The sequence below is a fragment of the Cavia porcellus genome, unplaced genomic scaffold (genome assembly GCF_034190915.1).
Source record: "Cavia porcellus strain 051 isolate PalLab524CR breed Dunkin Hartley unplaced genomic scaffold, mCavPor4.1 scaffold_7, whole genome shotgun sequence".
In the NCBI taxonomy this organism is placed as follows: domain Eukaryota; kingdom Metazoa; phylum Chordata; class Mammalia; order Rodentia; family Caviidae; genus Cavia; species Cavia porcellus.
This window is the reverse complement of record NW_026947490.1, coordinates 58377432-58391988: the sequence shown is the minus strand read 5'-3', so window position 1 is coordinate 58391988 and position 14557 is coordinate 58377432. Positions and strand designations below refer to the sequence as shown.

The window sequence follows — 14557 nt, the reverse complement described above, 5'->3', positions numbered from 1 at the left end:
GGCTCTTGGCTGTATATTCTGTGTCTTAAATGCTGTGGAGAGATTTCCTGCATTTTCTCATGTTAAAGGCTGGGTGACCATCATAAAACAATATAAATTTTGTGTCCAGATCTAATTGCTCTCCTCACAACCCCTGACTACAACAGTTATGCTTTAAAAAAGTAAGACAAAAACTAGAAAGTTTCCAATGGAATATCTTATCGCAGCAGATTTTTTTCTCTTTAGTAGAAAGAAATGAAGCTATAAAGTAAGTTTCTCATTTGTTGGGCAAGCAAAGGAAGTCACTGGCCCATGGTGTATTAATAAAATCACATTGAATTGTGAAAGCCAAAGAAAATAAAGTAGTTGAAGACTGTAGATTAGATAAACCTTGTATGAAATACTTGGAACCAAAAGTGTTTAAGATTTCTGACTTTGGATTTTGGAAAATTAGTATTGGAAGTAGGACCTAAGTCTAAATATAAAATTCATTTATGTTACATATATATCTTATAAAAATACCCTGAAGATAATGTTATATAATATTTTAAAATAATTTTGGGCATAGAATAAAAGTTTATGGTATGGAATTTTCCACATGTAACATCTGTCAACACTCAAAAAGTTTCAGGTTTTGGAACATTTGGATTTCCAGTTTTAGAGTATGGAAGTTTAGTCTGACCTAGTGAAGAGTTGAGAACACTGGGAACTTCAATAGCCAATTTAAAAATAAAGCAAATAATTTAGAGTAATTTTCTTTGGCTTTTGATGAATCCACAGACATTTCCAATACTTTTCAGTTTATTCAAAGTGTCACATTTTAAAAAAGCAGCAAAAACCATGAGGCTTGTGTAAAGGCAACATGGCATGGAATTTATTGTGCCTGGGTTCAGCAGAGCATGCAATACGACCTTCTGCTCCGTACAAAGACAAGTGTGTCCTTTTCATAGAGATGGAGAGAAGACAGGGGATATTAGGTGGGAAGATCTTGGTGAGTATCTGTGATTAAATGTTTCTGGAAATCTTGCATCTTAGTGGGCTGAGTCCTTTGAAGAGTCCGTTGTACTTTTTTGGCTGTCTCCAGATGTATCCAGGACTTGCAAACTTTTTGGTCCTATCTTATTTTCTTGTGTTTGCCAATTGCTGAGTTGAATTCCCTGCAGAGACTAGTATTTCTAGGGGCAAGCAGGCTGGAGACCAGGAGAGTCAGGCCAGGTTGGTGGCTTACAGGAAGAATCAATGCCAAATTTAAAATCACCACGCAGCAGCCTCTATGAATCCTCTTCAGTAGTACAAATATAATTCAGAATACTTTCAAAGAACAGTAACTCATTTCAAACTCAAGTGCTATCTGCTAAGATGTGTTATGTGGATAATTTACAAAGCCTTTGGAAATGTATGTTGTTTAAAGATCTCATTGTATTAGTCATAATATCCATCAGTAGAAAGTGATGGTTAAAGTACTTGATTCTACTATTTGTTATTAAACCATGGGTATTAACAATAAATTTCATTTGTACTCATGAAATTAGTAATATTTAGTCTCATACATTTTTGTTCTAAGTAGAAGAAAATATCTTTATTTTCCCTGTTAAGGGCTTAGCAGTGACTAGTTTTGACATATCTAAAAACATTCACATAAGATTGAAATTTTTCTTTTGAATGGTGTATTTCCTAAACCACTGTTACTGAGCTTCAAATGGCTTTGGAAATTTGCCACAGACTTGACAATGTTTCTTAATAAACTGAACCTAAAACTACAAGGCAAAACAGCGTTTACATGCAAAACTTATATTGCAATATACTTATTTTTTTGGCAACCAATGTTATTGCAATCACAAGGAGCATAAAACTTCCTCATTCATGTTCTGTGCCATCAAAAATTAAAGAAACAAAACTTCCACTCCAAACAAATTTGCAAAGAATGTATTTTCTGTGTTCAATATATACTTCTGGCAGTATTTTTTGGACCTCAGTTCAAGTCCAAAAGACATTCTCGTGTTTTAAAATCCATTTTTTGGTGCAGTTGAGGAACTTCCATTTAATGTTTGATTAAATGGTTAACCTACAATATAATCATAAGACAAAGGGCAAATATCTAGTTTGTGGTTAACCTACAATATAATCATATGACAAAGGGCAAATATCTAGGCAAGAGCATAGGAGAACTCTATCAATACAGTCAAATGATAAATATTTTTAATTAAAACCACCTGCTTATGATTGCTATCAATATTCAGTTATCTTATTTATGAGAAAAAAACCATTTTCTTCTTTGTACTATGAAAAATCACAGTTTGCCTCAGCTTACAAAGTCTGAAATATTTATTATCTTACCTGTATGACAAAAGAAAAGTTCCCCACTTAGAGGACTGAACGTTGCAAAGAAACCTCACTATAAGTGGCACTGAGGGACTGTGTGCTAGGAAGTTTGGCTAAACGTGAAGTCTATTCTGATTCAGCAAGCAGAGCCTTGTCTGCAGTCTCACTCCTATAAACCAGTCATAGGAGTGCATCTGAAGCTACATTTTTTTATAAACTAGAAGCGTGATTTAATTGGAGCAAATGCTACCCTGTCTCCCATGAGTATTGCCTATTTGAATTTTTATTAGCTTTATAGTTTTGTTTGCATATGTTTTGTGTTATATAACATGTTTTGGATTCAGACATGAATAAGATTTATTTATAAGAAGTTTAATATTTATTTATCTATAAGGAGTTTAATACTTGCATATATATATATATATATTATAAAAATATCAGTGTTAGTCCTGACTCTGAGGTCGATCATTTTATTTTATTTTTAAGGATCCAGTTGAATATTCGAGTTTGAGAAGACACGGCCTAAAGTCAAACTTTCCCACTTTCAGAGCAGTTCTCTCGGTGAGGTATTAAGAGGTGAACATGAACAAGAGCTCCTTAATCTTCCAGAGGCATCTTTACTCATGAAAAAGGAAATTTGTAAATAATAATCTGCCACTTTTAAGAAGTGTTAAGATGTTAAGTGTAATAATTCTTGTCATGTTCTCATAGACATGATGTAAAATATAGAGAAAAAATAATAGGCAGAATTGACTGTAGCAAATGTATGGTCTTTATCTCTTCAGATGAGGTAGTTGTCCGACTTAAAGTGCACTGAATTTCCTGGAAAGCTTGTGTCACACAACTCCCCCAAACTCTCTCAGTATTTTAGAGTGAGGCCTAGGAGTCTTCATTTTTAACAAACATCACATTAAGTTCTAATTCGGAAGCCACATGGCCAGTTATTTGTCTTTTGTTTTGTTTTGTTTTGTTTTTGAAACATAGCTAACCTGTTCCTGATTTTTTTTTTTTTTGCTTCATAATGTCTTTCACTTTAGATTCTAGAGGATCTACCTTGTTCCACTGCGTATTTTTTTCTGCAAGGATGCCCTCTGTAAGTGACATTGGAAGAAGTCAGCCCGTTCTACCACCTTGCACTTTATTATTATAAATACTCAACTTCACTTTTTGCAGGACATTTTACAGTACAGCGACATATTGGAGACCATTTTATTCATAACTAAAAATAAGCTTACTGCTTTCAGGTTAAAAGATGCAAATGCTAAGGAAGCTAACTCTCAGTTGAAAAATATATATGACCGTGATTCTATTCATCAAATTATTCTTTAAAGTCTTAAAGAACATAAACAATGTGTGTCTTACATTTTAGTGAAATCACTGATGGCTCAAACATACATGAGGAAGCACTGGCTTCATTTCCTGCAAAACAGATACCATCATATTAGATAAAAATCAGCAGGTCAGCACATGTTTAAGGGTTACAGAGAATGTCTACTGTTGAATGAGTCTCAGTGCAGGGTACCACAAACCAGAATCTCCGAATAAGATGTTAAATGAGTAAGACACCTAAAATGCAGGCCACTTCCATAGCTAATCTTGCTGAAGACACAGTGTTAGCCTGTGATCATTAATGAATATGTTTGTATGTCACCTTTCCTTACCAGTCCCCTGCTGCCTGCTAGAAAATCACACATTAGAAACAAAAGCTTTTTCTAGGAAGGAAAAGCTTTCTAGCTCTTGACAATTACAGGATGAAGGCTGATCTGGCAGCCAACAGCTGCAGGTCTTTGAATTCTAATCCTAGTGCAGCTCCTAAAGCTGGTATGACTGGAGACGGGAGCTCTCTGCTGGTTCTCCTCACTGTAAACCTGAGATAATAACAGGACTCCTTACTCTGCAAAAGGGCAGTGAATGTAGCAAATGAGATGACAGCAGCATTTTCTTAGGACAAGACATAAAGTAACCTCTCTGTGATATTCCCCACGCGTCCTCCAACACACACCCTTCAATGGCTCTGCCGCTTTGCTTACTAACTGCTTGTTTATTCTCATTCTAGTATCTTCTCTACAGATTGCTTCCCTGACCTTGCATGTCTTCAGCCTCTGCTTGGTGAGCCTCCTAAACCAAACTTTTGAACAAACATTCCTCCTGACTCCCAAGCCACTCTCCTCTCTTAGGGATCCCGCCTGGCTCCTGCCATGTCCTCTCTGTACACAGCTTACCGCCTCGTTTCCGCCTGTGCTGCCTTGGGACAAGCCTGCCAGGCAGCCAGCTGTCTGTGGATATTCACTGTGGCTCTTGCATTGGATGGAAAATATACCTTTCTCTAACTCCCAGCCATCCTCCCATGGTGGTCCTGCACAAAATGTAACAATGCCCCTTATGTGTCATAGCTATGTCACCACCTTTGCAGGGGCCATGCTGCCTCTTTGTCTCTGTCAGATTGCTAGTGCTGTGTGCATCATGCAGTTTATCGTGTACCCCAGAGTAAGGAACTGTTGAGCCTATCATTCTTTAATGGTGTGATCTGTAAATTTGGGTTAGACAAAAATGAAGTTCAAAGGGAAGAAATGCCACTTCAGAAATCATTAGTTCCCCCTACTTCTCATTTTTGTCTTCAAGCATTTTGTTGTGTGGATAGCTACACATTAGGTCACTCCACAGATTTTCCCCAGCCTAACAGATCCCTTGTTTAATTGATAAACAATTCAAAGCACCAGTGAATGTTCACAAACACCCTTAAAAAGAAAATATTACTTTAGTTTAGTGTTTGCCCTTACAACAGTACAATCTATGTTTGAAATGGCATTTGTAAGACTTTTTTTTTAAGAGAATAAAAAACAAAACAAAACAAAGCAGTGTAAGGGACATAAGACTTCAGCACAATACAAAAATCAACAGTGGTTACCATAATGCCTCTTCTTGTCTTCAAAACAGCTGCAGATACCTTCAGATATAGTAGAAATCAAAACAGAACAGAGTAGAGCCAATAAAATAATGAATGCAATAAAGTACTTCAAAACAAAACAATAGCAAATCCAAAATGGCTACCGTCATACGTCTTGCTATCTTTGAAATAGCTGCCCATGCCATCAGATATTACAAAATCAAACCAAACAAAACAGAATAAAACCAAACCCAACAAAACAGTGCAAATGATACAGGAGTTCAAAACAAGATAATAAGCAGTTAACAATGGCTACTATCCTCAGAAGGAGATCCCCATAGACCCCACACTGTATACCACTCTCCTCTGAATAGATGATCAGACCATCAGCCCCAGATCTGCGAAGTCAGTGAAACACTAAACACCACAAGCATCAAATTGTGTTTCACCTCAATAGCTGTATTCACAACCTGTGTTTCTCTGACTCAGCTGGTTGTTTGGGATTGGATCTTTTTGTTTCCCAGCTCAGGTGCCAGAAGGGGCTGCAGTCTGGCTGTCCCCCAGCAGTGGTGGCCTCCACAGGGTGCTGGTTTGTTGGGGGGAGAAGGGCTTTCTTCTTGTTGATTTCTACCTCTCTTCTTGAATGACTTTTATTACAAGTTATATAACACAATCATGTGATGTTATAGGAAAGAGATTCATCCTATACTGATTACATTTTGTTAATAAATGAAAGCAGTCTTTTAAAAGACCACTCCTTTTATAATTTTTTATCACTTTTGATAGAGATCTTAGATTTGAAACTAAAATTAAGTTGGGAAGTATTTATATATCTGTGAATGCTTGCCTACTTAGATGAAGAAAAATCAAACAATTAGCTGGATGTGGTGGCACCTGACTGTAATCCCAGTGCTCAGAAGGCTGAGGCAGGAGAATTGCTGCACGTCTGAGGTCAGCTACATAATGAGTTCAAGTCTGTCTCAAAAAACCAAAACCAAAACCAAAACTGAAACAAAACAAAACATTTTTAATTTTTATCATATCTTCTAAGAAATCAATAAGAACATTGATTTTTGAATACTTGTATAATTCCATATGAACTTTGTTTTTCAGTCTTCTTTGTCTCTCAGAATAAGATTGCCAAATGATGCTTCATACTATCATTTTATGTCTCACTATATAGTCCAGGCTAGGCTTGAAATCACTATGTAGCTCAGGCTGGCTTCAAACTCATGGCAATCCTCCTGCCTCAGCCTCCCAAGTGCTGGGATTGCAGGCTTATGCCACCACACCCAGCTTTTGAGGAGATTTTTGTACATTCGTTTTCATAGGAAAATTATTCACAACAAAAAATTGTATACAACACTGTATGCATCAACAGATGAATGTAGAAACAATGGTGTATATACATAATGAAATATTCAGCCTTAGAAGGAAGGAAACTCATAATACTGTAATACAGATGAACCTTGAAGACACACTAGTAAAATAAGCCAGTCATGGAAGGATGCATACTATGTGATCCTACTTATCTGATATTCATAGAGACAGAAAGTAGATAAGTGGTTTCCAGGAAATGCAGCGAATTAAAAATGGGAAGTTGTATTATGGGAACAGTTTCAGTCTGATAAACTGAAAGAATTCTCAAGATTTGTTCCACAAGGAAATGAATGTACTTTATGCTACCGAATGACACAGTCAAAAATGGTTCCCATGGTAAATTTATGTCACATCAATTTTATTACATTAAAAATAAACTTTGAAACAAAAGGTAGAAGCATGTATTAATTCATTCAAAAATGTTTCCACTGGGCTTATATGTATCAAATCCCATTCTTGGTAGCAGAGACAAGGTGCTGAACGAAGCAAAGTTTTGGTCTTTATGAAGTTTATATTCTAGTACAGTATGTAGGGAATATTAGGAAACATATTTTTACAGTTTACCTAATAAAGTACCTCATTTTAGAACACTAGTTTCCATAAATGTTTTACCCAGATGGCATGCAACCTGTCTTACTCTATTTTGTAGCTGCAGCAAAATATTTATTTAAACTTAGGGTGACCTATAAAGAAAAGATTGTTTGTATCATTGTCCTAGGGGTCCTAGTGCTTGGTGCTGGCACTGTCTTGGCTTCTGGTGAAGGCATCTTTGCAGACAGCACTATGTAGTGGGAGCGTGCACAGAAGAGAAACATCAGGGGGTAAACTTGCTATACTAACCCAAGGTAACCGATCCAGTTCCTACAAGACCTATTCTAATCTGGAAGTCCCTAACCTGATCTCTGGGGAAAGACTAATCCATTCATAAAAGTGGAGTGCTCCATGAACTTCTCTCTGAAAGATTTCATGACCTCTATTCCATGGGTAGCGGCTGACATTTTAAATCAATGGCCAGGCCATATATAAAAATAGAATTTTGAAGCAGAACATGGTGGAATACCCCTGTAATCCTCAAATTCTAGAGTCTGAGGGGAAGATCACAAGTTTGAACCCAGCCTGTGTAACTGAGAACCTTTCTCTAAATAAATAAATAATAAAAGCACTACGAATGTAGCTGGGTGCAATGCCCCTGGGTTCCATCAATCCTCACTACCAAACAGAAAACAAAACAGAACTTGGATCTGCAACTTGCAACCAACTCCTTAGGAAATCAACATTTTATCTAGTGCATATATATATATATATATATATGATATATATTCATACATATCCATATCTCCTGGGAAGTCAGCCTCCTGTAAATTATGCATGCAGAATACCAGATTTCTATCTCTAGTGACAATAAGGAAGTTTAAATATAACTTCTCTAAGAGTTAGAACTTAAATAATAACTGAATGCTACCCTAATTTCTGCCCTTGTTTTTTAGGACCAATCAGGAAAAAGTCAAACATGTTTCTGATCAATTTCCTGGGATACCCTACCCCAAATAACCTGTTGTCCTCTTCCTCATGCCATCAGAGTATACCTAAAGCTTCCCCTTTTTCCACTACAAAGTTTTCTGCCTGTTTCTGAGACTGCCAAAACCAAGAGTAGCTGACTCCTTTGTTGTAGAAACTCAATATAAACAACCTTGGCTTTTTTGTGATGATCTTCATTTTTTAATTCTTATGTACACTGTATAATTGCAAATTTTTACTCAAAAAATAGATAATAACTACTAAAATGCATAAATATACCAAGAGCTGTTACAAAACTAGTTTATTACTAAGATGAGTCACTAACAGATTACTGTTTCTGTCCAGATTACTACTCACTCCTGGCTCTCATACAGGGTTGCCATGTCATGACCCAGTTCCTCAGCAGACCCATAATCACTAGATACCAAGAGTACCGCCATTATTACAAAGACATAATTTTTAACAATAGATGATCAGTTGAGAAATTCTTTTAAAACAATTAATTTTGCTATTATTTTGCTGTTCATTAAATGTTCTTCAACTACAGTTATTTCAGACTTTGAGGAATATTATCCTTTTTGTTCTAATGTTTGTGGAGGACTGGCATGGCCCCCACCTGAAACTCAAACAATGGGGCATGTGTACATTCTAATCAGGACTATATGCTTAGAGGTTAGGAATGATTTCAGTTTGGATGGATCTGTGTAACTACTGCCTACCTGTCAGGAATCAGAAAATACTTGATAAAAATGAATGGACTATGATTTTGAATAAGTATTCAGCATTGTTTAGAATAATATTTTAAAACTACATAATGTGATTTTCTGCCTTTATTTCCAAGTATATGAGTTTCCCTTATTCTACTTGACAGCATCCTTTTACCTGAGGAAAGATTATACTTCTTTTATTTTTATTCATTTATGATATTGGGCATTGATTCAGGCTTTCTCAACTGAGCTATAGCTCAATCAATAAAGGCTACTATGCTACATTTATTAACAATAAAGAGAGATCTTCAATAATAACATAGGCACAAAGCCAAACCAAATATTGACTATACTAAATCTCTACTAAATGCAATCATACCACCATTAACAATAGAAATAAATTTAACAATAATAGCATATACACAAATAGATATCTAAAATTATGAAAACTTAATTGTAGTACTAATAAAAATAGTGGTTGGGGAAAGGGAAAAGTGAAAGAAGTAAAATCTGAAAAATAAGGAAAAGGACTACAAAAGAAATGAGATGAGGGATCTGATGGAAGAATAATGAAATTTAATACAAGTAACAAAAAAGAACAAATGAGAATAAAACAAAGAACAAAAAAGGGAAGAAAATGAAAAAAAAAAAAAAAAAAAAAAACTCCTAAAACCCCAAACCAACAAAAGAGAATGAGTCCAGAAAAATTCTTCTGTGAGCATGAATAAGTCATTTCTTTCCAGAGTCTGCAGTTTGGAAATCACCAGACATGGAATAGTGTCACTCTGGGTCCTATTTTCTTTCCACACTCACTTGTTCTGTGTGTGAATGCTGGGTCCTGCCTTACCTTCTTGCTGGGTGGGCTCAATGCATGCTCTAGAGTTTTACTGCCTCTAACTGCTTCCTGTTTCTCTGTCTTCCTGTGCATTTCAACTCATTGTTTTCTCCACCTAACAGTATGGTGGACTTGTAAGTTATGCCACCTCCAACCCTGCTCCAGAGGCCCCTCTGCCCATACACCCCAGGCCATGTCAACTGCCCAAAGCAAGGCATATTCCCGATCATGGTGGTGCATGGAGAAAGCCAACAGATCACAGAGCTCTGTAGTGGATGTAGAAAGTGGAGTAAAGTTTCAAGCATCCTGCTACAGTCAGAGGCAGCACTTTCAGACCCAGCCCTCCCAGAATATATTTGGACTGGTTTGACTTCTCGCCACAGAGTGTGGGGCCCACACATCTTTCCTGGCCTGAGATCCCAGCTGCTTAAACTTCTCAGGAGGAATATGTCTACCCCATCCTTCTCATGACTCTTGTGGTTATCTCCCAACCAATGACTCTGGTAGGACAACTCTAGAAACCCTGAAGTGTTGCTCTGTACCTCAGGCTTAAATAACTAACCCTTGTATAAAATGGTTCTTGATTAATCACTCTCAAATATGGCAAGTGCTGCCATGGGTTTCTTTCCAACTCTAACCTACCTTGTTGAATTACTTTTGGTATAAAACCTTATGGTGTGTTTGTAATGTACAGCAGCCGTGGGCTTTTCTTGGGACTGGCCTAATGTGCTCTTTCTTCCTGTAGCTGCTGACCATCTCTAGACTTATTCTGTGTTTGCATAACCCTTCATCAAGAGCTGGGGTTAGCCTTTAAGCTTGCTTTCTTTTTTTGCCCTGTGTCATCTTCAGATTCTCCATTTTCTCTGTATTTCTAGTTTTCCTGTCAGCTCTTTCTTGGTTCTCACAACTGTCCTTCCTATTCCTTTTGCAAAGTTGTTTCCCGGGAGTTGTAAGTCTAGATTCCAGAGAGGCTGCCATTTTGACTCATTCTCCGAGAAATTTTACATCAAACCATAATGTAAGCGAGGCCCTTGGTGGAGTATAGGAAAAGTCCTTTGCTCCCAGGCCTGGGAGGGAAGGAAGTGTTCTATATTTCCCTTCTAATCAAAGAACTATCAGTGAGATGACATTTCATGGGTGGAAAGAAGAGAGTGAACAGGGTAACATTTGAAAAGTCAAGAAAAGATTTTGGAGAATACTTTTACTGTTTTTTCATAGATATACTAGAAAGCCCTTAAAATTATATTCTTGTTTCTAACTTTAAGTTCAATGCATCACAAATCTTTGAATTCATTATTTATGTATTTCCTGAGTTTACAACCTACTCCCACCCCAACTCCACCTCTGTCCATGGACAAATTGAAAAGATTAATGCAAAGGATTGTTTTTCAAGTCATATATTGTTTGTTACATTTTGTATCACTAAATGTTATCTCAAGGAAATGAAAACATATTTTTCAGAGAAGCGATACACTCTTATTTTTTTATTTTAAAGAAGATAAAACCAAGGAAAATAAATAGAATAAAGTCAATTAAAATAAACCAGTATAAGTGATACAGGACTTCAAAACCTTATAAAATCGGCAATAGTCACCATAATGCCTTTTGTTGGAGTCAAATAAGCTGCAGATACTTTTGGACATAGTAAAAAATGAACAGAACAGATAGAATAGAACCAATAAAAATGAAACAGTGAATGCAATAGAAGACTTCAAAATAAACTAATAGTAAATCAAAATGGCTATCATCATATGTCTTGCTATCTTTTAAATAGCTGCTCTTGCCACCAGATTTAACATAATCAAAACAAAAGACAATAAAGCCCAACCCAAGAAAACAAGAAAATGATACGGTTTCCGGGTGGGGATCACCTCTCGATGAGACCTGGTTCTCCTCATGCCCCTCACAATCTGCAAATGGCACTGACTCATGGAGAGAGGCTTGGGTCTGGCTGTCCCCACTCCGGCAGCGGCCCAGGCATGGTGCTGGTTTCCAGGCAGGAATCACCTCCTTGTATGGCCTGGTCCTCTCGCCCTGTAGTCCAGAAGTGCTAAACTCTTAATTGGGTCTTATATTAAGACTAGGGAACCCAGATACAGGATGTCATTTCAATTTCTGTATCACTTTGACTTTCTCTAGAGGTTAATTTGCAAATTTTAGTGGGTTTGAACTATGTGTTATTGTCTCCATTTTAAAACACAAAGTAGTCATTTTTTACAGAAAACCTTTGGGGGGGATAATTGAAATTAATAAAATATTTTTGGCAAAAGTTATGTTTACTTTTTATTACTAAGATTTGTATATAGGCCTTCCAGATTTAGCAAATAAAAATATGGAACTATTTAAATTTAGTTAAATTTAAATTTTAAATTAGTAAACTAGTTTTAGTATAATTACATCGCCTTATACATTATCTAGCAGTTTCATATATTTGCATAGTGATTTTTTTCCTCTCACTGAACAAATGAGGATTCTGAGGATCAAAATTTCTGACTCTAAACTCTACTGTTACCATATTAGTATACCCTTTCCTTGTTTTTTCTATCTAAGGCAGCCAGGCTCTAGGTTACTAAATCAAATCAGAGATCTGATTTTAAGCCTCAGGAATGCTGAGATACCTTTATTTTCATTTGATTAATTGAAATCTGACTCTCACCTTTGTACACAGAAAGGGAAGATCCTGACCTGTTTCTGATTCCTCCTTTCCTAGGCCCTGTTTGTACGAGTAAAGAATTAGGGCTTAAACTCAGTCACTTGTCCAAGGACAACTACGAACAAAGCTGGGCTTTAGCTCTCAGTATTAGGCCTGTAGCGTCTGCCTGTTTGTTATACCAGGCACTTGCTCTTAACCCTTCCACCCTCTCTAGGACTCATCTGCTTTAACAGGACCCCGTTAGAGCCCAGGCCTCGTATTTTTATGAATTCTCCATGTGATTCTAGGGCGTGAAGAGAGATAAGAACAATAGCCCTCAGTGTACCTCAGTTTGAAAACCAGTTTCAGGACAATGTTTCTTAACCTTGGCTGCTTCTTAGCATCATGGGATGGAGGTAAAAGTATCTTCCACCACAATGTTCAGGCTCACTACAGATCCATTAAACAAATGTGAAAGCTTTGCAGACAGTTCCAAAATTGAGTCTGCCACAGAGTAAGAAATGACAAGTATTCTCTGGAAGAGCCAGATCATAAATATTGAGCCTTTCTGGGTCAGACTGTCTCTGTGACAATTACTCAAGTCTGTCCTCATAAAAATGAAGTAGCCATAGACAAAGCAGAAATGAATTGAAGCTGACATTCAAATTTCACAGAATTTCCATGTATTGTTATATAATTTTCAAGAATTTTTTCAAAATCATTTGAAATCATGAAAGTCATTCGTAGCTTTAGAGCAGGGGTTGACAAATTTGAGCCTGGGGATCAAATACTGTTCTCTGCCCATTTTGAAAATGAAATTATTCATTTCCCCTCTCTTTCATTCTTATTAGGACATTTTCATAATGCTCATGGTAGATGAATTCACACACAGGTGTTATGATTAATCTAGGCAATGTTCTATTTTTCCATGGTGCAGTGTAGGGCTTTTATTTCAGTAACTGGCACATAGTCTTCAGAAACACATTTCAAAAATGAGTTGATAGGATGTTTATGAATTAATGTAAAGCAAGGGTACTATTTTAATATAGTTGTTCCAAATCAAAGGCCCATTGTTTCTCTTCTACATAAGCATTAACCTAGGTACAAAAACTATGAAAAGAAATCCACATACCTATTGTGACTATATCACACTGTATTTTTTCCTTGGGAATTACATCTGTGCATATCACTTGTGAAATGATAAATAACTGTGATAATCACTTAAATTCAGATGGCCCTTAGTGAGTGCAATGCCTAGAAGATGGGATCAGGTGGGGGGAACTAGCAAACCTACTGGGATTTTTTTGTTTTTCTAATTTCATTATATTTTTCCTTTTCAGGCATTAATGATTTCTCTTCTAAACACAGATTGTTTCTTTAGCCCCAACACATTTTATAGCATCTAAGACAAACAGTGAATTTAAAATTGCTGTAAAATAGATCTTTAAAATCATGTCTGAACTTTCCAAAGAGTGAGATGAGTTATTGGCTTACAAGAAACATTTAACAGATTAGGTGTCATCCAGTGATATTGTGTGCTTCACAAAGGGGAGTGATTATGTTATTGGAGCAGCAAAAAGCTTTTACCACCACCGTACAGTGGAAGTCTGAGCCCTGGTCACAGCAGACAAGAGGAAAAAGAGACTCTGGAAGTAGTTCTCAATCCTGGTTACAGGGCTACCCGAAGAGCCTTCTAAAAATACAGCTTCCCTGGAGTTCCTGGTTTCATAGCCTGAGCTAATGGCACCAGTCCCCCTGTTTTTGCAGGGCTCTCTTCCTCTTCCTGTTAATGTATGTTTGGAGGTGATGCTTGACAACACTGTTTCCTACTGAGTTCCCCATCTGAATGGTTCAGGCATTCTACTCCAAGACTCAGGAATTGACAGCTCTTTAGAGAACAAGCCGTGTTCTGAAGATGTGACTCTATACATTTTTTCTTTTTTCTTTGTTTTTTTGGTCTTTTTCATTTTTATCGGTACCAGGGATCGAACTCACGACTGCCTGCTTGTAAGGCAGGTGCTTATGCCGCTGAACTAAATCCCCAGCCCTTATACATTCTTTCTTAAATCTTGTTTCTCTGCCTCTCAGGTTTCTATAACTGCAGTTTGTTTTGTGTTGTGTGTGCGCGCGCGCGCATGTCTGTGTGCGTGTGTGTGTGTGTGTGTGTGTGTGTGTGTGTGTGTTGCTTGAGATAAAGAGGGCTCTACCACTGAGCTAAACTCTCAACCCCTTATGGCAAGTTCCTAAGATTGATACGATTTTTCTTCATTTTCTATTATGGATTCCACAGAAACACA

At 36.9% G+C, this 14557-nt stretch overlaps 1 protein-coding gene across 1 annotated transcript in view; it reads right to left on the bottom strand.

Annotated features, from left to right (window-relative positions):
• The window catches only part of Ccny (cyclin Y), a 203463-nt gene extending 198813 nt beyond the window's left edge, over positions 1 to 4650 (bottom strand). The window contains exons 1-2 of the mRNA XM_063253663.1: positions 4524 to 4650; positions 3664 to 3720 (exon numbers count right to left, since the gene is read on the bottom strand). The gene's annotated coding sequence lies outside the window, so the exon portion shown is untranslated. The remainder of the gene's footprint in view (positions 1 to 3663; positions 3721 to 4523) is intronic.
• Positions 4651 to 14557: the final 9907 nt, after the last annotated feature.